We start from the raw sequence: 23,025 nt of genomic DNA on the forward strand, positions 1-23,025 counted from the left end.
AAAAATAAATGTGACTACAGAAAACTAAAAAGCTTCTGCACAGGAAAGAAAACAATCAACAAAGTGAAAAGGCAGCCTTCTTAATGGGAGAAGATATTTGCCAATGATATATCTGATAAGGGGTTAATATCCAAAATATACAAAGTACATACAACTCAACATCAAAACAAACAAACACTCGATTGAAATATGAGCAGAAGACCTGAATGGCCATTTTTCCAAGAAGATGTACAGATGGCCAACAGACACATGAAAAGATGCTCAACATCACTAATGATCAGGGAAATGCAAATCAAAGCTGCAATGAGATAACACCTCATGCCTGTCAGAATAGCTATCATCAAAAAAGACCAGAAATAACAAGAAGATGTGGAGAAAAGGGAACCCTCCTACACTGTTGGAAGGAATGTAAATTGGTGCGGCCACCATGGAAATCAGTATGGAGGTTCCTTGAAAAAGTAGAAACCGAACTGCCATATAATCCAGCAATTTCACTTGTAGGTTTTTACACAAAGAAAATAAAAACAGTAATTCAAAAAGATGTATGCACCTTTATGTTCACTGCAGCACTATTTACAATAGCCAAGGCATGGAAGCAACGTAAGTGCCCATCAGTAGATGAATGGATCAAGGAGATGTGGTTTTATATATATATATATATATACACACACACACATATATATAAAACACAGACTACTACTCGACCACTAAAAAATGAAATCTTGCCATGTGCGACAACGTGGATGGATATAGAGGGTATTATGCTGAACGAAATAAGTCAGAGAAAGACAAATACTACACGATTTCACTTATATGTGAAACCTAAAAAACAAAATAAACAAACAAAACAAAATGAAAACAGACTCTTAGATACACAGAACAAATGGGTGGTTGCCAGAGAGGAGAAGAGTGGGGGCTGGGTGAAATAAGTGAAGGGAATTAAGTGGTACAAACTTCCAGTTTTATCAGTTATATAATAAATAAGTCAGGGCATGTCATACACAGCATAAGGAAGACCATTTCATAATGTATGCAGATGCCGAATCATTATGTGGTACACCTCACCTGAAACCAACATCATGTTGTATGTCAACTATATTTCAATTAAAAAAATTAAAAATACATTTTTTTAAAGTTGGTTTGGGCTTTCAGGTAGTTAAAAAGGAGGCACCCCATTGCCTACGGCTCATTCCATTTTCCCTGTAAAGCTTCCAACATCTGAGATGATCCAAAGTACTCAGCATGTTGTGGCCATGGGGCCAGGCTCCATTTATCTCCATTCCTGTTGGTTCTCTAAAGTGGCTATTCTCTCTTTACACTAAAAACTGATCATTTTCTCTTTTTAAATGATGAATTTTTGATACTCTTTGGAGAGACATAAAAAATAAGGGCAACTAAATAAGGCAATTGTAAACCATTTCAGCATCTATAAAACTGCCTCCTTTGTCACAAAAGTAAAGAAGGAAAAGCCACTGGAAAAAAAATGCAACTGACAGGGAACCAGATATCCTAAAAACAACTTCTCTAAGAGTTTTCTTCTCCAAATTTGAGGGTTTTAGCTGCCTTGAAAATTATTTCTGGGAAAAGCGTGTGTGGTATCAGTTATCAAGTGTGATAACTACTTTCATGATGCACTGGTGAGGCAAATGCTTAAAAATTAAGGTAAGCATAATGTCTATTTTTCTATAATTCGACCTGTATTTCTGCTCTACATTGTTATTCTGTAGTTCATACACTCTCTTTTCATAGATACTCTGTTCTATCTCAGAACATATAATTTATATTTTTATTTTTATTGACTGACTTAGCAATCATTATACTATCAATATAATGAACCAAAAATCAAAATATAGACCACCTCTTTCCCACATAAAACTGGAGATTCACAAAGTTTGCTTCCAACCTTTATCATTGCACAGGCATGGGTTTTACGTGGCTGTGTTCAGATGTGCACACTATTTTCTAGCTTTTTTGCTTGAATTCTCCATGCATCTACTTGGTCCTCATATCTGTCATTTTAAATGGAGAAATATTCCACGGTTTAATTAAGCCATCTTTCATCTAATTGTTTCCACCCGTTATAATTCAGTCAAGCATTTTTAAATAAATAAATATTCTTTTTCCTTTTTGAGCTGTTTCCTCAGGCTGTAATCTGAAAAGTGGGACTACCAGTTTACAGACCATCATCAGCTGGGTGACTTTTATTATAAGTTGCCAGGAGCTCTCCACAAGAAGCATTACCAATTTGCAATGTCACCAGAAAAATATGAGTCTAGCTTTTTCTTCACAGTCTCTTTAACACTGGGCTTTCTGGGTTTTATTTATTTTGGGGTGATTTCAAAAGATTAATGTATTTTAGTTCTTTGAATCTATCATATGTTTGTTTAATACTCTTACTGCCTTTTCTTAAAAATAGGTATTGATCATGTACTACATGCCAGGTGCTTTATGTGCCTTGTAACTCACTTAATACCCCTGACTGCCTCATAAAGTAGCCACTGTAAATTTCATTTTCACTTAAGAAAATGAGTCTCAAAAAGTTAAATAATGTGATTTGAAGGCTAATAGTTGATGTTGTCAGGATTCAAACTCACTATCTCCTTCCTGTGAATTCTCCATACACCATCCTGCCTTATAACCACAACCTTTAAACATCTTGCCAGCTTTTTTCCTCTCTTTTTTTTTTGGTTTATTTATCCTGTTTATTGAGGTATAAAACACACAAGTAAAGTGATTAAGTTGCCTTCATCTTAAAGGTACAGCCAATGCGTTTTTACATACATATACACAATACCGCACAGATAAAGACACAGAGTCTTTTATCAACTTAGGATCTTTTCTCTACTTTTTAAACACAGACAGGTATCGTGCTTCTCATTCTCCATAGGGCCTGGTACTGAAGCTATGCAAATAAGTGTTTAATAAACTCTCTTTAATCATAGAAGGTTGAAACCTAGAAGTGACCTCAGAGATTATGTGTCCCAACCTCCTAAACTTCCAGTGTGGGAACTGAAGCTCAGAAGGAAAGGACCTAATATTCAGAGCTATTTCTGCCTCACCACGCTGCCCACTCAGGCCTGGATGGCTGCTTGCCACTCCTTACACAGGAGACACAGTGAGGCTGACAGAAAAGGCAGGGTGCACAGCAGAGAGAGGGCCTAGACAAAGATTTTGTTTTGCTATTTTTATTTTAAATGAGTCTTTAAGTAACCAAAGGGTCAAATTACAGTAAGCTGACCTTACTGTAAAACACTATTTTTTTTTACATAAAAGTATCAACACTTGAAATCAAATTTGTTTGCCTGTCAGAGCAGCCTCCTTTGTTGGGTAGACACTTACTCCAATAATGCTCCATTGCTCATGACTTCTTTCGAATGCCCTTTTTACAAGAACTTTCAGAGCTAATGAGTCACTTTTACTTTTAAAGCTATAAAATTGGCAACAACAGAATAAAAACTGGATGTTGCCTTTCAAATCACTAGAAAGAGAACAAAAATATAATCCATATAACAAAAGCACAGAGAACAAGAAGCATATATAGTAAAAGAAAATTTTTTAATGACAAAAGATCAAATTTATCAAATATGACAATAAATGTGAATGGGTTAAACAGACCCCAACAAAGACAAGGATTCCCAGCATCCAGTTACATGCTGTTTATAAGACAGACCTAAAACCAAATGACTCAGAAATCTAACATAAAAAGAAGGGCAAGATATTTCTAGAAAACACAAATGGAAGGAAGGTTTAGATAGCAATATTTATACTAAACAAGGCAGAGTTTGAGGCAAAAGAACATTTAACAACACAGACTACGTGAAAAATTTCAACTGTACTAATAATAAAAATTTTGCTTTTAAGAAGTAGTTTAGTTTATCAAATTGGTAAATATATTTTAATTATAATAGTTTTATCATTGAGTGTACAGGCAAAGAGACACATCCAGGAGCTACTATTAATAAGACAATAGGAAAATGGTCAATACAGTATGGATACATATGATGGAATAAAACGTAACCACTAAAAATCACCTTTTAAAAATTTAATGAATGGCAATGTACTCATCATGCAATACTAAATAAAAGAGACAAGATACAAGCAGTAGGATCTCTATTTGTCTTAAATAAAATATACATAAAAAAATAATAATAAAATAAAATATACATGAGATATTTTTTAAATTAGAAAAAGTATACCAAAATAATACTCTGGTTAACTTAGGGTAGATCTTTAGTTACTTTTTACACTATTTTTCCCTATTAAAAAAAAAAAAAGAGGGCCTGAAGTCCAAGATAAATGAAAAGATAGCATGAGGGGACTTTGCTTCCTTAAATGAATTCAGGTATCCAGACTTCCTGACACAGACAAACCCCGTCCCGGGGCACTGGCAAATGAGTTAAAGAAAAGACTTTTTGTATAGGATGAGAATTCTGAACCTCACAGCACCTTCAAGATCTAAAACCATGATGTTTAGTGCTTTCTTCCAAGGACTAACTAATTTTTAACTGGAATATAAACTATGTTAACTTTCTTTTCTATTCTAGGTCCTCCAAATGAACACAGAACAAGTAAACTAATAAATAAGTAAACAAAGCAGTAACACAGTTCGGTCACCCACTTTGTTCACAAATCTATCCTGCAAAGACAGATTTGCCTGCATTAGAAACAAGAATGTGCAAGTTCTCAAGGATGATTCTGAACAGAAGTTCCAATCGTATTTTAAGCAAAGGCAGTCTCCTGGGAACAGCATCCTGGATATCTTCACTGAATTACTTTGCATTCATTTTGATGTACATATTTTACATGTTAGGGTATCTTAAAATAAAATGGTACTGATTTATGTTACCATGTCATTTATTTAACAGTTTCAAGGAAGAATAGATAAGCTTTTACAAGACGGACTCAATAAAATTCATTATATTCCTATATGCTTAAAATGAGATTTGTACTTAGTATCATGATTAGGAAATAATCAGATTCCAGGTCTTTTGAGAAGTTCTGTATCTTTGCACAATACACCCCCCCCCCAAATTATAATACATTGGCTATCAGGTGTGGCAGTAAGGGCCACAGACCTGAAAGAATCCCGGCAATCACGGCGCCCAGTGTCCCCTTCTCCTGGAAACCACAGCCCAGGGAGGGGGATGACTCGGTCAAGTTCTTAGCTGGAGCTCTTTCCTAGTGTAGCCACATCTGTCATGACTTCAGAATTTTTCCTCCCTGCTGGATCTACATAATGGAATTATCACCACCACCCATTTTCGTCCACATTGAACTCTTTACCTCAAAAGGAGAAGAGAAATGTTTAATGGGGTGGAGAGCAGGTACTTGAACAGGTAAACCTCCCATTTCTCACTGATACAACAGAAATGTCCTGAGGGCCCTCAAGGGTCCAGTTCTATGGTGGGGCTACAGCCCCTGCGCTCAGGGAGCTCACAGACCCTCTGCTTCACCACCACCCAAAATTCAGAAGGCTGTGGGGTCTGGAGGCGCATTGCAGGTGCCAGGGGAGCATCTAATCAGAGTAGGGGGCTCAGGCTCACACCTGAACCGCGACAGGCAGGTGGGAGGGAAGAGGAGAGAGGAAAACAGCATTAAACGTGGTCGGACGTGCAGATGCCTGGGGGCCCTGGAAGCAGGCAAGGGGGCAGAGAAGGCTGGAAGCCTTCCTACAGGAAGGAACCGTGTCCAAAAGGCCATGCAGCCACTAACAGAACTTAACTGAGAGATGGAAATGGTCAAACTTGTGTTTTAAAATGCTCACTGTAGGGCCGTGATGCAGCTGGGCTGGGGAGGTGAGGACCCCAGTTGTGGAACATTCCAGAAGGCTCCAGCATCACCCAGCCAAAAGGACTGGGGGCTAGGTGAGGGGGGCAGGTGCCATGGGGCAGGTCGAGGGAACATCCAGGCAGGCACTCGGGACAGATGATGGTTCTCCCGTCGGGTGAGGGAAAGGAGGAAGCTATTCAAACTTAACTTTCTTCTTTTTCAAAAGACATGTTGGAATCATTTACACATTAATGTGTAACCACAACAAAATGGCCCTGTCCTCAGACTCTAAATTTCAAGGAATCCTGACTAAATTCTGGCAATAAAAAGGGAAGCAGGGGCCAGTGAGGTTACTTGAGAGACAAAGGAGAAACAGCACAGGCCGCTGACCAGTCACAGGACAACATAGTGGTTAGAGTGGCAGGCGAACTTGAGTTCAACTCCCAGGCTGGCCACTTGAAACCTCGGGCAAGTTTTCCTTATTAAATCTCAGTTTTCTCATTTTTAAAATGAGGGTAAGGATGGGGCCTACCTGAGGAGGTTAGTCAGCAGGTTGATATAAGGAGAAAGTGCAAAATGCAGGATCTGACCCCCGTGAGCGCTCCTCAAGTGATTGCTGTCATTATATAGTACAGAGGATTTCCTAGGGCTGGAAAAGAATAACATTATAATTTATAATATTAGCTTTTACTGTTAAGATATCCTGAGTTCTGGACATTGGGCAAGAAAGAGAGTGTCAACACCCAGCAGGTAGCAATGACTTAATGGCCACAGTCAGGTGCTCCTTCTCGGTTTCAGGCAGGGGCATCAGAGGGAGCAAAGGTCCTCACGGGGGACGGTGAGGTGTTCCCATCCAAAATCTGCCAGCAGGACTCAGGGAAGTGCACCGTTAGAAGGCGCTGACAGAGAAACAGAAAAATCTTTTAAGCAAGAGGAGAGGGATTATCTACTTTGTAATCTGAATAGATAAGCAGAGAAACCCACTACTATAAAACATATTGTAAATATTGTGAAAACCTTGAGTGAGGCCTGGGTAGTTTTTTTGTTTTTTGTTTGTTTGTTTGTTTTTTATTGGAGGATAATTGCTTTACAATGGTGTGTTAGTTTCTGCTTTATAACAAAGTGAATCAGTTATACATATACATATGTTCCCATATCCCTTCCCTCTTGTGTCTCCCTCCCTCCCACCCTCCCCATCCCACCCCTCTAGGTGGTCACAAAGCACCGAGCTGATCTCCCTGTGCTATGCGGCTGCTTCCCACTAGCTATCTATTTTACGTTTGGTAGTGTATATATGTCCATGCCACTCTCTCACTTTGTCACAGCTTACCCTTCCCCCTCCCCATATCCTCAAGTCCATTCTCTAGTAGATCTGTGTCTTTCTTCCTGTCTTACCCCTAGGTTCTTCCGCAATCCCACTACTGGGCATATACCCTGAGAAAACCATAATTCAAAAAGAGTCATGTACCAAAATGTTCATTGCAGCTCTATTTACAATAGCCAGGAGATGGAAGCTACCTAAGTGTCCTTCATCGGATGAATGGATAAAGAAGATGTGGCACATATATACAATGGAATATTACTCAGCCATAAAAAGAAATGAAATTGAGTTATTTGTAGTGAGGTGGATGGACCTAGAGTCTGTCATACAGAGTGAAGTCAGAAAGAGAGAGAGACAAATACCGTATGTTAACACATATATATGGAATCTAAGAAAAAAAAATGTCATGAAGGCCTGGGTAGTTTTGACAGAGGTGATAAAGAGGACAACTTGTCCACGTTCGGGGGAAACGCTAGTAAAGAAATGTACAAAGAAGCAATTGCCGTATTTAAGTCAGCAACTTCTGTCACCTTTCATCGAGGATTCCTAAGTCAGCAGATACAATAACAACACTTTTAACTAGTTTTAGAGGAATGATTCAGTGGTGTGCTGGTGAATGTTAACAACCAGCTCTGTGGAAAAAGAGGAATTGCCTGTATATCTATACCTATGTACATACGTAAATTATGAATTTTACTGGTGTAGAGTATTAGTACACAATTTACAAATACCAATAAAATATACAATGTCCTTTATTATAAATTCCATATAGCCAATTCATTCATTAATTTTTGCTCAATTCTTGTATCTGGTGAAAACCTATGATGGCTGCAGCTGACAAATGAGTGTATTAGTCCCAAGACGAATGCCTGTCCATACTTTATCTTACATCAAGAGCAAGACAACACATCACTCGCTTATCAATGGCAAGAATGGCTTTCTGCTGAGTCAGGTAACTGTGTTTTAATATTAGAAGAATATTTCCACCATTTTTTGTGCTTTTCATGATGTAACGCTACAGATAGGAGACATTATTAAAGTTAATCTCCAGTTTTCTTAAGTCTAGGAAACAAAACAACAAATCATGCTCTGATGTAGAGCCAATACTCCCAAGAAGTAAATATTCCACTGAGGCCAGTTTCAATCCACAGCACGCCCACCACTCAACAGGGTTGGGAGGAAGGCAGCGGCACACGGTTACATGGTGTTTCCGCCATGCAGGTACCTCGCTGTGGCACGTTTACAAGCTCCTTCTCAATCCTTCATCCAGGTCATCAGTAAAAATGTGCCCCACTTGTTGAACGTGACAAAACATGGTGTTTGTTTCATTGTTTAGGGATCACCTATACCCATGTTTAGATGCTGAGATGTTTGGAATTCCAAGGATTCCTTTTATTAAACTTGGCTATCAGTCTAAGAAATGACCTCACTAGGGACTTCCCTGGCGGTCCAGCAGTTGAGACTTTGCCTTCCAGTGCAGGGGGTGCAGGTTCAATCCCAGGTCGGGGAACTGGGGTCCTGCATGCCTCTCAGCCAATGGGCCAAAGCATGGAACAGAAGCAATACTGTAACAAATTCAATAAAGACTCTAGGGATGGTCCACAACAACAACAAAATATCTTAAAAAAAAAAAAAAGAAATGACCTCGCTCAGTGGTACTTGAGCCAGCTCATACTGGCTCAAAAAAGATAATTATTCAATTTTCAAGGATTTTGCAAGCTGGCTGTTAAAAACAACCATTACTAAAAAATAAATTATATAGACGTATAATTAAATAAGTCATATTTTAAAAGTTTAAACAAAGATATTAAATAATCAAGAACCGTTACTTCTTATCAATTTTACCACACTGCACCATTATCATTGCTCATGGAGTTATTCAAAATACATGAATATAGTAGCATATAAGAAGAGGTGGGACAAATAGAAATCAAATAGTAAGACGGTAGCTTGAAATCAAAATAGATATGTAACTTCAAAGACAAACAGACTAGTCCAATTAAAAGACAAAGACTGACAAACTAGATGCACAATAAAATTTAATTATGCTGCTTGTAAGAGACATACTTTGAACATAAGGATGCAAATGTTTGACAGTAATAGGATTTTTTTAAAAAGATACAGCATGCCAACACTAACCAAAAGAAAGCTGGAAGAGCTATGTTAATCACAGTAGACCTTAAGGGAAAAATCATTGTCATCAGACTAGTAAAACAATTCTATATTTTGTATAAAGGTAGTAACAGGCCTTGAACCATATAAAGCAAAAAATAAAAGAAATGAGGGAGAAATCATCACAAGCACTAATCCATAATCACAGTGAGATATTTCAACATACCTCTCTCAGGAGCTAATAGAATAAACCTGAAAAATTCAATTTTTCTACCCTTTTACCTTTAACTTCTCTATGTCCTTAATTCAAGAAGTATCTCTTATAAGCAGTATAAAGTTGGTCTGACACATTTTTAAAATTAAACAATGCTATTAACACTCTTGAACACTCAACAGCTGTAGGATACGCATGCTTTTCAGGGATAAATAGAATGTTTACAACAACTGACCGCATGCTGGGCCAGAAAGCATGTCTCAGCAAATCTCTAAAGATGGAAATTACACTGAGTGCATTCACTGATCACAGTAAAATTAAGCCAGAAATCAAGAACAGAACTGAAAAATCCCCAGGTGCCTGGATATTAACCAATAAACTTTTAAATAATTCATCATCAAAAACTACTTAGCAATGAATGATAATGAGAATATAAATCCTTCCAGATGGAGAAACCTCTAAGAGGGCATCTTTTGATCTATCCAGTGAAAGTGGTGAAGAGGTCCGCTCCCCTCAAGACGGGCTGTCCTGAGATCTCGGTCATTTTTGTTTTGTTTTGTTTTTTGTGGTACGCGGGCCTCTCACTGTTGTGGCCCCTCCCGTTGCGGAGCACAGGCTCCGGACGCGCAGGCCCAGCGGCCATGGCTCACGGGCCCAGCCGCTCCACGGCATGTGGGATCCTCCCGGACCGGGACACGAACCCCTGTCCCCTGCATCGGCAGGCGGACTCCCAACCACTGCGCCACCAGGGAAGCCCATTGGTCATCTTTTATTAACGAAGCACACACTGAGCCTCTGCCTGAGAAGAGGGCTCCCTCCTGCTTGCGTCTGGGAGGTCACTGGAAGCAGATGGTTAAACACCTTGGATATAGACCCTGGGCAGCCACCCCAACGGAACACACTGTTTTACAGTGAGAAAGGGTACAGTCTTTCCTTCGGTGCCCAGCGTTACTCTCCCAGGAGAAGAATGCCCACCCCCACCAGACCATCCAGACGACCTCCTCAGCAAAGGAGGCCCTCTGAGACTCTGGTTCCTTCTGCCACTCTGGTTCCTGATGGCCCTTACCCTTAAGGGACTACTGCCTTGACTTTCACCTGGATAAAGGACCTGCCTTCTGATGCTTGAAAATCACATAAAACACACATAAAACCTCAAACACATAAAACTCTCAAAAATATTTGTTTGAAATTTTATATTCATCACAAATGAAGATCTTGTGTTACAGCCTCCTACTAAGTTTGCCTGCAGCCTTCCTAATGTATTTCCTGCAGCTCATTAAAATCATGAAGCATTTAGAGTATCATAACAAATATAATATTCAAAAGATACTTTTGTTTTTTTTTAAACAGTCATCAGTACGTTAATTGGAGTAATTACCACTAAGTGCTGTAACCCATCCCCCCAGATCTCAGTGGTTTAAAACAACAAAGGTTTAGTTCTCTTTCAAACCACTACAGTGACCTGGGGACTCAGGCCACCGCCACCTTGCTGCTGCAGTGTCATCCAGGTATCGTGCAGCAGAAGCAGAGGCATACAAGGGACGTCAGACCAGACAGGGTCAGACTTAGCCTCTCGGCCCTGGAGTGATACACACTGGTCATGCTCACATTCCATTGGCCAGGACTAGTCACATGACCCTACCCCAGTGTCAAGGGGCAGGCAGGTGTGGTCTCCCATGATCAGGAGGAAATGAAGTGGTCTGTTAAACCTGTAACACTGTCCGGCCTCAAGTGGACATCAAACCTCCCAGGCCTTTAAGGAGGAAGGAGGAAGGAAGTGGCCTTTACTGATGTAAGTACCAACTTCACACACATTGTGTTTAAACAGAAAGAAGGTTTGTGAGCCAGATGCCGTTATCCCCGTTTTATAGATGAAGAAACCAAAGCACAGAGTTAGTAAACAGGCAAGTGAGGAGTTGATCCAGTTCGATGACTCCAAGGCCATGTGCTTTCTCGATCATCTCAGGTTGGGCCCACCTGCATCAGAGTCCTTGAGGTGCCTCTTCAAATTGTGGGTTCCTGAGCCCCGCACCACACTTACTGAATAAGAACCACTGGGTACACGAACCTGTACTCTTAACAAGTTTCCAATGGACTCCATCTTGTTACCCCTGGAATTCAATAGCAGAGTCTAAATAATCCCTTCCAAGAAAATAGAACAATGCATGGGCAAAAGAAAAGATTCAGTAGGTTTAAGAGGGGAGGACTTGTGGAAAATTGAAAATCCTGCAGACGAAAGAGTCACAAGCCGTGGACACTGGTCCTTGACCAATTAACCTCCTGAGTGACCTTAGGAGCCACTCACCCACACTGAATCTGTTCCAAAGAAAGATGACATTTTCTCCACCAGAAAACATTGTAATCAGGCTAAATGATCTTTTTAAAAAAATTTATTTATTTATGTATGTATTTGTTTATTTCTTTTTCGTTGTGTTGGGTCTTCGTTGCTGTGCACAGGCTTTCTCTAGTTGCGGTGAGCGGGGGCTACTCTTCGTTGCGGTGCGCAGGCTTCTCACTGCGGTGGCTTCTCTTGTTGCTGAGCACAGGCTCTAGGCATGCGGGCTTCAGTAGTTGTGGCTCACGGGCTTAGTTGCTCCACAGCATGTGGGATCTTCCTGGGCTCCCCTGCATTGGCAGGCGGATTCTTAACCACTGCACCACCAGGGAAGTCCCAGGCTAAATGATCTTTAAAGCCCACTTTGGTTCTATGATAATGTGAGAACTGTAAAGTGAGGCAATAAAACAAATACAGAACGAAAAAAGTAATAGTAACATTTAAAATAACAGCTTACCCCAGCAAGGCTTTTTTTTTTTTAAACAAAGATGAGCTGCTTCTAAAATTTACAGGGGAAGGCAAAAGAACTAAAATACCTAAAAACAACTTTGGAAAAGAAGAATACAGAGAGAGGAATCACAATACCCAATTTTGAGACTGACTCTGTAACTGCAGTAATCAAGACAGTGTGGGATTTACTGGCAGAGGAACAAACAGGTAGATCAATACAACAGATTTTGGAACCCAGAAATAGCTCTGCGTCAGTATGGCTGATGAATCTGTTTACAAAGACACGAAAGCAACTGAATGGAGGGAGTATAGTATTTTTAACAAATGGTGTTGGAATAATTGTTTATCCATATGCAAAAAGAAGGAAAGAATTTCAATCTAAACCTCATACCTTAAACAAAAATTAAATCAAAATAGATCCTAGATCTCAATGTAAAATGTAAAAATATAAAGCTTTTCAGAAAAAACATAGGAGAAAACCTTTATAATTTAGGGTTAAGCAAAGAAATCTCAGACAAGCAAAGGCATGATCAATAAAAGAAAAAAATCAATAAATTAAAAACTTTCACTCTGCAAAACATCCTGTGAACAGGATGCCACAAAAAGGGAGAAAATATCTTCAAATCACGTATCTGACAAAGGCCTTGTATGCTGAATATATGAACTTTCTAAACTCAATAGTAAGAACATAAGGAATCCAATTTCTTAAATAAGCAAAAGACTTGAAAACAGAAGATCACCAAAGAGAATATACGGATGACAAATAAGTACATGAAGAGATGTCCAGAGTCACTAGCCTTTAGGGAAACGCAAATTAAAGCCACAGTGAGATACCACTTCACAGCTAATAGAATAGCAAAAATAAAAAACAGCAATGCAGAGAAGCTGGATGTCTCCATTGCTGGTGGAAATGTAAAATGGTACAGCCACTAGAGAAAATAGCTTGACTTTTTTTTTTTTAAGTTAAACATACACTTCACATATGACTCAGCCATCACAATTTTAGGTATTTATCCTTTGAGAAATGAAAACACGCTCACACAAAATGGACATGAATTTTAATAGCAGCTTTGTTTGTAACAGCCAAAGAATTGCCAACAACCTGAACGTCTTTCCAGCAGTCAATGGATGAACAAACTTGGGGCATCCATACAATGGGCTGCTACTCAGCAGTGAAAAGTCAGGCACTGCCACCTCTCGAACAACCTGGATGGCCCTCAAGGTCGTTATGTTGAGTGAAAAAGACCCATCTCAAAAGGTATGATCTCCCCTTGTACGACGCTCTCCAAGTGCGATGGAGAACAGACGCTTGGTTGCCGGGGGATGGTCGGGGGGAGGGTATGACGGCGCCGGGACAGCCACTGTGGAAACGGATCAATTCTGCATCCTGACCAGGGTGGTGGTTACACAAAGGCATGTCATGAACTTTCATAGAACTGTACACACATACACATGAACACACAAAAGAAAGCATGGAAAACAGGTGGAATCCGAGTAAGATCCGTAGTGTTATAACAATGCCAGTTTCCTGGGTTTGATAAAGCATTATCATTATGGAAGATATTATCATTAGCTGAAGCTGGGGTGGATTCAGAACTTTCTATAATATTTCTTCAACTTCTTGTGAATCTCAATGATTTCAAAACAAAATGTAAAAAAAAAATAGCTAATATTTGTTGCGTACTCTCTGTGTAGCCGTACTGTTCTGAGAACTTTATATTTATCCACACATTAACTAGTTGAATCTTTACAGTAGACACTGTGTTCATCACATTTTACAGATGAGTTTCAGAAAAGTTAAGTACTTTGGGCAAGGATGCAGTTGGTAGGTAAGTAAAAGAGGTGGGACTCAGACCCAGGAAGGCCAGCCCCAGAGCCTTAGCTAATAGGCAGTATTTAAAAAAAAAAAAAAGCAAGTCAAAGAAAAGGTCGGCACAGGAGTCAATAATATGGAAGGAAAGAAAAAGGACACAAAGAGAGTACAATGGACACAGCAGGAAAGGCCCCAGAGTGGTCATTCCTCGCTGCTCTGTGTGTGCCCAGGAGGACACATGGTCCCTTTTGACCCACGTGTCTCTAAGAACTGAGGAGGAGCTGGAGAGAAGGAAGGGACACTTTCAAAGGGGCATCGATCAGTTAGAGGAACTGAGGTGATTTCATCTAGAGGAAGTCAGGAAGGTGGTTTAATTACCACCTTGATGAAGGCTCTTGAGAGAGTGTCCAGAGGATATGGGACAAAGGAAAGGAGACTTACACTGAAAAAAAGACAGTTTAGTTTGACATTAAAAAACATCTTCCCGACCACGTGAGGAGGGAGAAAACTAGGACAGATTAGAGCGAGATGACTCTTCTGAGACCTTCTAGAAGGAAAACATGAAACTGGCAGTTCATCCTGCTCACTATTAAACCTGCGTGGACAGTCCCCCACCCCCATGCTGTGCAGACCCCGCGGAGGGCATGTAATACATGCTATCTGATTGAATCAGCTGGTTATAAAGTAGGTGTGGCCAGTCCATTTTACAGATGAGGAAACTGAGCTTCAGAGAGGCTGAGTTCCAGCCTAAGCCCCTGAGCTGCCAGGATGAACATGTGGGGTTCAAGCCCATGTTTTTCTGCCTTCAGCCCAGACTCTTCCACTACATGACACAACTCTGCTAGGTTCAAAGAAGTAGGACTTGAAGAGTCCTCTGCCTGCTGGCATTAGAAAAAAAAAAATCAACTATGGTCCTTTCCAGCTGCAAAAATATCTATCCCTCAAAGTGTGGTTTTACATCGGCTCCATTTCCCCGGATACCTACCAGGCTGATCTTTCAGGAGCTCGATTCATCCAGAAAGTTAACCCATGTTTCTGATTATCATTCTCTTTACAACATCCCTGTGGGTGTCAAGTCGAATGAGAAGAAACTCGAGAGAAAAAGGAAGAACAGTGACTCCCGCCTTCTAGAGGAGAAGCTGGGCTGCCCCCTCGGGTGGGCGTGGGAAGCGACTCGGGGGCTGCAGAGAGAACCACGGGAAGATTTCTAAACAGAACTAGTGCAGCCCAGGGGAGGCCACCTCAGAACAAACGCCCCTGGGAGGACTCCTCCCATCCAGCCTGTGCAGACGGTGATGCAGACAGTCTTCTTCAGCCTGATTATGCGTGTGCGCTCCAATAAACTTTCACTTATAGACACCGAAATTTGAATTTCATTTCACTTTTTGCTGAGTTTTTAAATTAATAGACGGTGATGCAGCCACGGTTACCATGTCACAAGAGACATCCACCGAAGTGCCGCAGGTGTGTATTTATGTGTGTGTGCTCCAATTAAATTTCATTTATGGACACCGAAATTTGCATTTCAGTTCCCTTTTTGCTGATGTAGGTTTACAGAAAAATTGAGCAGAGAGTACAGAGTTTCCATATATTCCCAACCACCCCACGGAGTTTCCCCTATTACTCACATCTTGCATTCCTGTGAAACATTCATGACAACTGCTGAACCAATACGGATACATTATTATTAATACACTTTGCATTAAGGCTCATGCTTGCTTACAGAGTCTATGGGCTCCGCCAACTGCATTATGACACACATCCACCATCACAAAACCACACAGAGGAGCTTCACTGCCCTAAAAATCCTGTGTGCTCTGCCTGTTCACCCTTCCCCACCCCAAGCCCTGGCAACCACTGATCTTTTTACTGCCTCCAGAGTTTTGCTTTTTCCAGAATGTCACAGAGTTGGAATCACACAGTCTGCAACCCTTTCAGCCTGGCTTCTTCCACTTAGCTATGTGCATTTAAGGTTCCTCCATGTCTTTTCATGACCTGAGAGATTTTGTTTTTTTTTTTGCAGTACGTGGGCCTCTCACTGCTGTGGCCCCTCCCGTTGCGGAGCACAGGCTCCGGACGCGCAGGCCCAGCAGCCACGGCCCACGGGCCCAGCCGCTCCGCGGCATGTGGGATCCTCCCGGACCGCGGCACGAACCCGCGTCCCCTGCATCGACAGGCGGACTCCCAACCACTGCGCCACCAGGGAAGCCCTGAGAGATTTTTTTAATAGACTTTTCTCTTAAGAGCAGTGTTAGGATTACAGAAAAATAGATCAGAAAGTACAGAGAGTTCCCACAAACCCCCTCTCCCCACACACTCACAGTTTACAACCTGTATTAGTGTGGTGTGTTTGCTGTAACTGATGAACCAATACTGATCCATTATTATTAACTGAAGTCGACACTTTGACATTAGGGCTCACCAGGTTATGATAGATGTATATGGACGTGTGTCCATCATTAGCTCGTTTCTTTTTATCACTGAGTAATTAACACCCCATGGTATGTATGTACCATAGTTTATCCATTCACTGATGAAGGACTTTTTGGTGTGTTCCAATTTGGGGCAATTATGAATAAAAGTGCTAGAAATGTTTGTGTGCATGTTTTTGTGTGGACCTAGTTTTCAATTCATTAGGAAAACACTTAGGAGCATGACTGCTGGATCATGTGGAGAAAATATGTTTTGCTTTGTAGAAATTGCAAACTGTCTCCAAAGCAGCTGTACCATTTTGCATCCCCACCAGCAACAAATGAGAGTTCCTGTTGGTCTACATCCTCGCCAGCACTTGGTGTTGTCCGTGTTTTAGATTCATCCATTCTAATGGTCTGGAGTGGTATCTCAGTGTTGTTTTAACCCAAATATATATTTTTTAAAAGCACAATGTTCAACTCCCTAATGTAAAAAAGCAAGTTCTAATAAACTGCATAATAAACTTCCAGGATTTAGCCCATAATGGTCATTCTCAGAAATTCCAAGCACACAAAAAGGCTACCTTGAGAGAGAGAGAAAAAAATCTTTAAAACAATTAATTCCTATTGCTGAAGTCAAGGTTGGTATGACTTGGAACTTGAAATACACTGAGCTTGAAAAAGCCAAAGCAAAATTTGTCTGTTCATCACTAATAAACTAAGATGAACTTTCAAAGGCAGGAGGACACCTGAAGTTTAAAGATTAAAAAAAAAATGTCTTCTAGTAACCACTTGCCACATACAGGCATTTCCTCTGACATTCCTGGATTTGCTTTAACACAGTTCTCAGATTTAAACTCTGTGCAGTCCTAAATTGCTTTGTACTACTTCTGAGACAGTATAACTTGTGGAGAGGGAAGGGGAGGGAGGGCTGGGTTTTTCCTTCTTCTATAGCTTGTCCAGATGTTCTCTTAACACTTTCTATGGAAACTAGAGCACCAGAATAATGGGAAGAAAGATTTTACTGTATATTATTACACCTGCTATGGCTTGAATTTTCACAGTTAAAGATATTCTCTTACTATATTTACGTCAAAGCAGCATTTCACACCTGCATGTTGATATAATGGTTTTGATGTTCATTAACTCAACAAAGATTCAGGCAATAAAGTGCAAATAAATTCTTGAAGAAAGAAGTCATTCAATTTCATATTTTTTTGCATCCACTTGCCATATGAAACTTAACATGGTCAAAAGTCACATAACACACCTACCTTGAAAAATTATTGGCATCTTAAATTTTTAAACAGCCCATTTTATGTTCCCATTCTTAATAGGCATGATATAACCCATATAAAACAAGTGCTTTATCCTCAACTCTAGATCTGCTGTTTATGGCAGCTCCTCAAAAGCCTTGGAGATAGTCCATGATGAGGTGGCAAAGATGCCTGAAAACTTTTCCAAACCAAATGGCAAAACATTTAAGAGAAGCATCAAAAAAGAATTTGCCAGGAATAAACCTAACATGTGGAATACCTTTTCTCTGTATTTTGAGGATGCATTTTTGGAGGATACGTTCAAATACTTCTGTTTTTAACCACTGGCTACCTACAAGAACTGATGCTAGGCGTCCCCATATTTTATATGGCAACACCTCTGGTGTAAGAACCTTCAAGTAAAAGCTGAAACACCCACACTTTGGTAATGCTAAGAAAATTCTCCCCATTATTTTGCTGTCAACCTAAGCAGAGTGACTATGCATTCTGCTGAAAGCTTTTTTAAGGGGAGTTTTGGGGCTAGTAAAAGTAAAATATAGTCTAACTTATTTAAAATTTCCAGAGAGGGAATTCTGACCCAGAGCATACTTGATTATCGTGCTGAATTGAGGTGTCTTTGCCAGGTCAACCACATACCCTCACTAATCATGCTGTGAAGTCTCCAGGACAGAAGAGGTACAGATGTTTAATGTAGTACAAGTAACTGGAAGATTTTTGTAATTCACTCCTTTCCTTTTACACCCACAGCTTGATAAACATACTACTCCCATCCACACCAAAGATGGAAAATTTTCTAGCATATAGTTATGGGTTGAGCTGTGTCCCTCCTCCCCAACAAAAACAAAAAAAGATATATTGAAGTCCTAATACCCAGTCCCTCAGAATGTGACTTATTTGGAACTAGGTTCTTTTCAGATGCAATAAGGTCACCTCACTGGAATCAACTGGTCAATGGAATAGGACAGGTCCCTAATCCAGTACGGCTGGAGTCCTCATAAGAAGACGATGTGCAGACACAGGGAGAGCACATGACAACAGAGACAGATATTGGAGAGATTGAAAGATGCAGCTGAAAGCCAAGAAAGGCCGAGAATCAACACCACTACAAGAAGCTAGGAAAAGGGAAGGAAGAACTGTCCCCTACAGGCTTCAAAGGGAGCATGGCCCTGCCCACAGCTTTCAGACTTACAGATTTCAGACGTCTGACCTCCAGATTTGTGAGACAATACATTTCTGTTGTTTTAAGCCACTCAGCTTATGGTAATTTGTGTGGCATCCGTACAAAACTAATGCACAGCATGATCAAGTGGGATTTCAGCATACACAAGACAACCAATGTGATATACCACATTAACAGAATCAAAGATAAAAATTATGTATTCGTCTCAATAGATGCAGAAAAAGCATTTGATAAAAACACAACAGGCTCTCATGGTAAAACTCCTAGCAAACTGAGTACAGAAAGAACATACCTCAACACAACAAAGGTCATATATGACAAACTCACAGCCAACTTATTCTCAATGGTGAAAGACTGAAAGCTTTTCCTGTAACAACAGAAGCAAGAAAAGGGTGCCCACCGACACCACTCCTATTCAACCTAGTGCTGGAAGTCCTAGACAGAGCAATCAGGTAAGAAAAAGAAATAAAAGGCATCCAAGTAGGAAAGGAAGAAGTAAAAGTGACTTTGCTTGCAGATAACATGACCTTACATTTTAAAAATCTAAAGACTCCACCAAAAAAAAGTGCTAGAAGTAATCAGCTAATTCAGTAAAGTTGCAGGTTACAAAATCAACACATAGAAAACAGTTGCGAGGGACTTCCCTGGTGGTACAGTGGTTAAGAATCCGCCTGCCAACGCAAGGGACACAGGTTTGAGCCCTGGTCTGGGGAGATCCCACATGCCGCAGAGCAGGGCAAGCCCGTGCACCACAACTACTGAGCCTGCACTCTAGAGCCCACGAGCCACAACTACTGAGCCCACGTGTCACAACTACTGAAGCCCATGCACCTAGAGCCCATGCTCTGCAACAAGAGAAGTTACCGCAATAAGAAGCACCGCAGCGAAGAGTAGCTCCCACTCGCCACAACTAGAGAAAGCCCATGCGCAGCAATGAAGACCCAATGCAGCCAAAAATAAACAAATATATAAATTTATTTATAAAAACAGTTATGATTCTACATACTAATAACAAAACACCTAAAAACGAAATAAAGAAAACAATCCCATTCACAGTAGTATTAAAAACAATAAAATACTTAGTAATAAATTTAACCAAGGAGGTGAAAGATCTGTACACTGAAAACTACAAGACTTTGATAAAAGAAATTGAAAAAGACACAAACAAATGGAAAGATATTCCATGTTCATGGTTTAGAATTAATATTGTTAAAATGTTCCTATTACCCAAAGCCATCTACAGATTCAAAGCAATTCCTCTCTAAATTCCAATGATATTTTTCATGCAAATATAAAAACTGTCCTAAAATCTGTATGGAGCCACGAAAGACCCCCAAATGGCCAAAACAATTCTGGTAAAGCAGAACAAAGCTAGAGGCATCACACATTCGGATTTCAAACTGTACTACAAAGCTGTAGTAATCAAAACAGCATGGTACTGGCATAAAACTAGACACATAGACCAATGGAACAGAATTGAAAGCCCAGAAATAAACCCATGCATATATGGTCAACTAATACTTGACAAGACACCAAGTATACACAATGTGGAAAGGACAGTCTCGTCAATAAATGGCATTGGGAAAACTGGATAACCACATGCAGAAGAATGTGCACCACTCACAAAAATGAACTTGGAATGGATTGAAGACTTAAATTTAAGATATAAAACCACAAAACTTCTAGAAGAAAACAAAGAGGAAAAAGCTCCTTGTCACTGGTCTTGGCAGCAATTTCCTGGACATGACGCCAAAAGCACAAGCAACAAGAGCAAACATAAATAAGTGGGGCTACATCAAACTAAAAAGCTTCTGCATATCAACAGAAGGAAGCAGCAACCTACCGAATGGGAGAAAACATTTGCAAATCATAGATCTGATAAGGGCTTAATACCCAAAATATACAAAGAACTCATACAAATCAACAGCAAAAAAACAAACAACCCAATTGAAAAATCAGTGGAGGGCTTCCCCGGTGGTGCAGTGGTTAAGAATCTGTCTGCCAATGCAGGGGACCCTGGTTCAAGCCCTGGTCCAGGAAGATCCCACCTTGTGGAGCAACTAAACCCGTGCGCCACAGCTACTGAGCCTGCACTCTAGAGCCCACAAGCCACAACTACCGAGCCTGCATGCCACAACTACTGAAGCTCATGTGCCTAGAGCCCGTGCTCCACAACAAGAGAAGCCACCGCAATGAGAAGCCAGTGCTCTGCAATGAAGAGTAGCCCCCGTGGGCTTCCCTGGTGGTGCAGTGGTTGGGAGTCCGCCTGCCGATGCAGGGGACGCGGGTTCGTGCCCCGGTCTGGGAAGATCCCACATGCCGTGGAGCAGCTGGGCCCGTGAGCCATGGCCGCTGGGTCTGCGCGTCCGGAGCCTGTGCTCTGCAGCGGGAGAGGCCACAACAGTGAGAGGCCCGCGTACCGCAAAAAAAAAAAAAAAAAAAAAAAAAAGAGTAGCCCCCGCTCGCCACAACTAGAGAAAGTCCATGCGCAGCAACAAAGACCCAACACAGCCAAAAATAAACAAATTAATAAATTAATTTTTAAAAAAATTAGTGGACTAACTGATTTTCCAGAGAAGACATCCAAATGGCCAATAGTTATATGAAAAGGTGCTTGACATCACTAATCATTAGGGTAATGCAAAACCACAATGAGGTATTACCTCACACCAGTTAGAATCAAAAAGAACACAAATTACAAATGTTGGCGACGATGCGGAGAAAAGGGAACCCTAGTGCACTGTTGGTGGGAATGCAAGTTGGTACAGCCATTATGGAAACCAGTATGGTGGTTCCTCACAAAAGTAAAAATAGGACTACCATATGATCCAGCAATCCTACTTCTGGGTATTTATCCAAAGGAGTTAAAAACCAGGATCTTAATAGTGCTATCTGCAATCCCATGTGCACTGCAGCTTTACTCACAATAGTCAAGATATGAAAACAACCTAAGTGTCCATTAACAGATGAATGGATAAAGAAGATGTGGTATGTATAAGACTAACAAGTTATAAATTATAAGATGAACAAGTTCTGGGAATCTAATGCACAGCCTGATGATTACAGCTAACAATACTGTATCATATATTTGAACGTTGTGAAGAGAATAGATATTAAATATTCTCATCACAAAAAAGAGATAGTAATTATGTAACAAGATGGAGTTACTAGTTAATGCCATGGTAGTAATCACTTTGCCATATATAAATACATCAAATCAACATGTTGTACACCTTAAACTTTCACAATGTTGTATGTCAATTACATCTGAATAAAGCTGGGGGGGAATTAAAAATAAAATTAACCATCAAAAAAAAAAAAAGGCTAGTACACATACCTTGTGAAAAATGGGTTCTGGAGTCAGATAATGGTTCAGACCCTGCTGCCTGGAGAAACTTTCATGGCCTTCAAAGCTCTTCTGGGATAGCCTTGCTGTAGTTACCCCTCCACAAGGGCCAGAATCCTGTCCAGACCCAGAGTCGGTGCCTTGCTTCTTGTCCCTGCACTTTCCTTAGCAGGGAAATAGCCTCCAGAGACACCACCTAAATGAAGGTCTGTGGTCAGAATTCATGGAGGGCCTCCAGGGACGTGTGAGTTTGTTTTTTGTTTCTTTGATATTTAATAAACCCAAAATAAACTGGGAAACTCATTTTACCTTAAAATTAAAATATACCTAGGATATTTTATGCCATATTCATTAATCCTAAAAATATATTTTATTACTTTTACACATATAAAACAGCTTTGGCTTAAAAGTTGTTGGTATAGATTGACTTGTGTTCACCCAAAATTCATATGTTGAAGCCCTAACCCCAATATAATGGTATTTGGAGATAGGGCCTTCGGAAGGTACTTAGGGTTAGGAGGTCATGAGGGTGGAGCCCTCATGATGGGATTAGTGCCCTTATAAGAAGAGACGCTGGAGTATGTGTGTGTGTTGTGTGTCTGTCTGTCTGTCTCTCCCCCTACCTCACCCTGCCATGTGAAGACACAGCAAGAAGGCAGAAGTACAAGCCAGGAAGAGAGTCCTCACCAGAAACCCACACACTGGCACTTGGATGCCCAGCCTCTAGAACTATGAGAAAATAAATTTTTATTGGTTAAGCCTCCCAGTCTACGGTATTTTGTTATGGTAGCTTGAGT

At 40.5% G+C, this 23,025-nt stretch overlaps 1 protein-coding gene across 7 annotated transcripts in view; it reads right to left on the bottom strand.

The window, feature by feature from the left end:
- The window catches only part of CSGALNACT1 (chondroitin sulfate N-acetylgalactosaminyltransferase 1), a 323,407-nt gene that overhangs the window by 187,406 nt on the left and 112,976 nt on the right, over positions 1 to 23,025 (bottom strand). For 3 of the 7 annotated variants that reach the window (XM_082608432.1, XM_082608434.1, XM_082608435.1), the window contains exon 2: positions 22,220 to 22,424. The exons of the other annotated variants lie outside the window; for them this stretch is intronic. The gene's annotated coding sequence lies outside the window, so the exon portion shown is untranslated. The remainder of the gene's footprint in view (positions 1 to 22,219; positions 22,425 to 23,025) is intronic. 7 annotated transcript variants of the gene reach the window in all.

Source organism: Mesoplodon mirus, assembly GCF_964341445.2.
Source record: "Mesoplodon mirus genome assembly, chromosome: 20".
NCBI lineage: Eukaryota > Metazoa > Chordata > Mammalia > Artiodactyla > Ziphiidae > Mesoplodon > Mesoplodon mirus.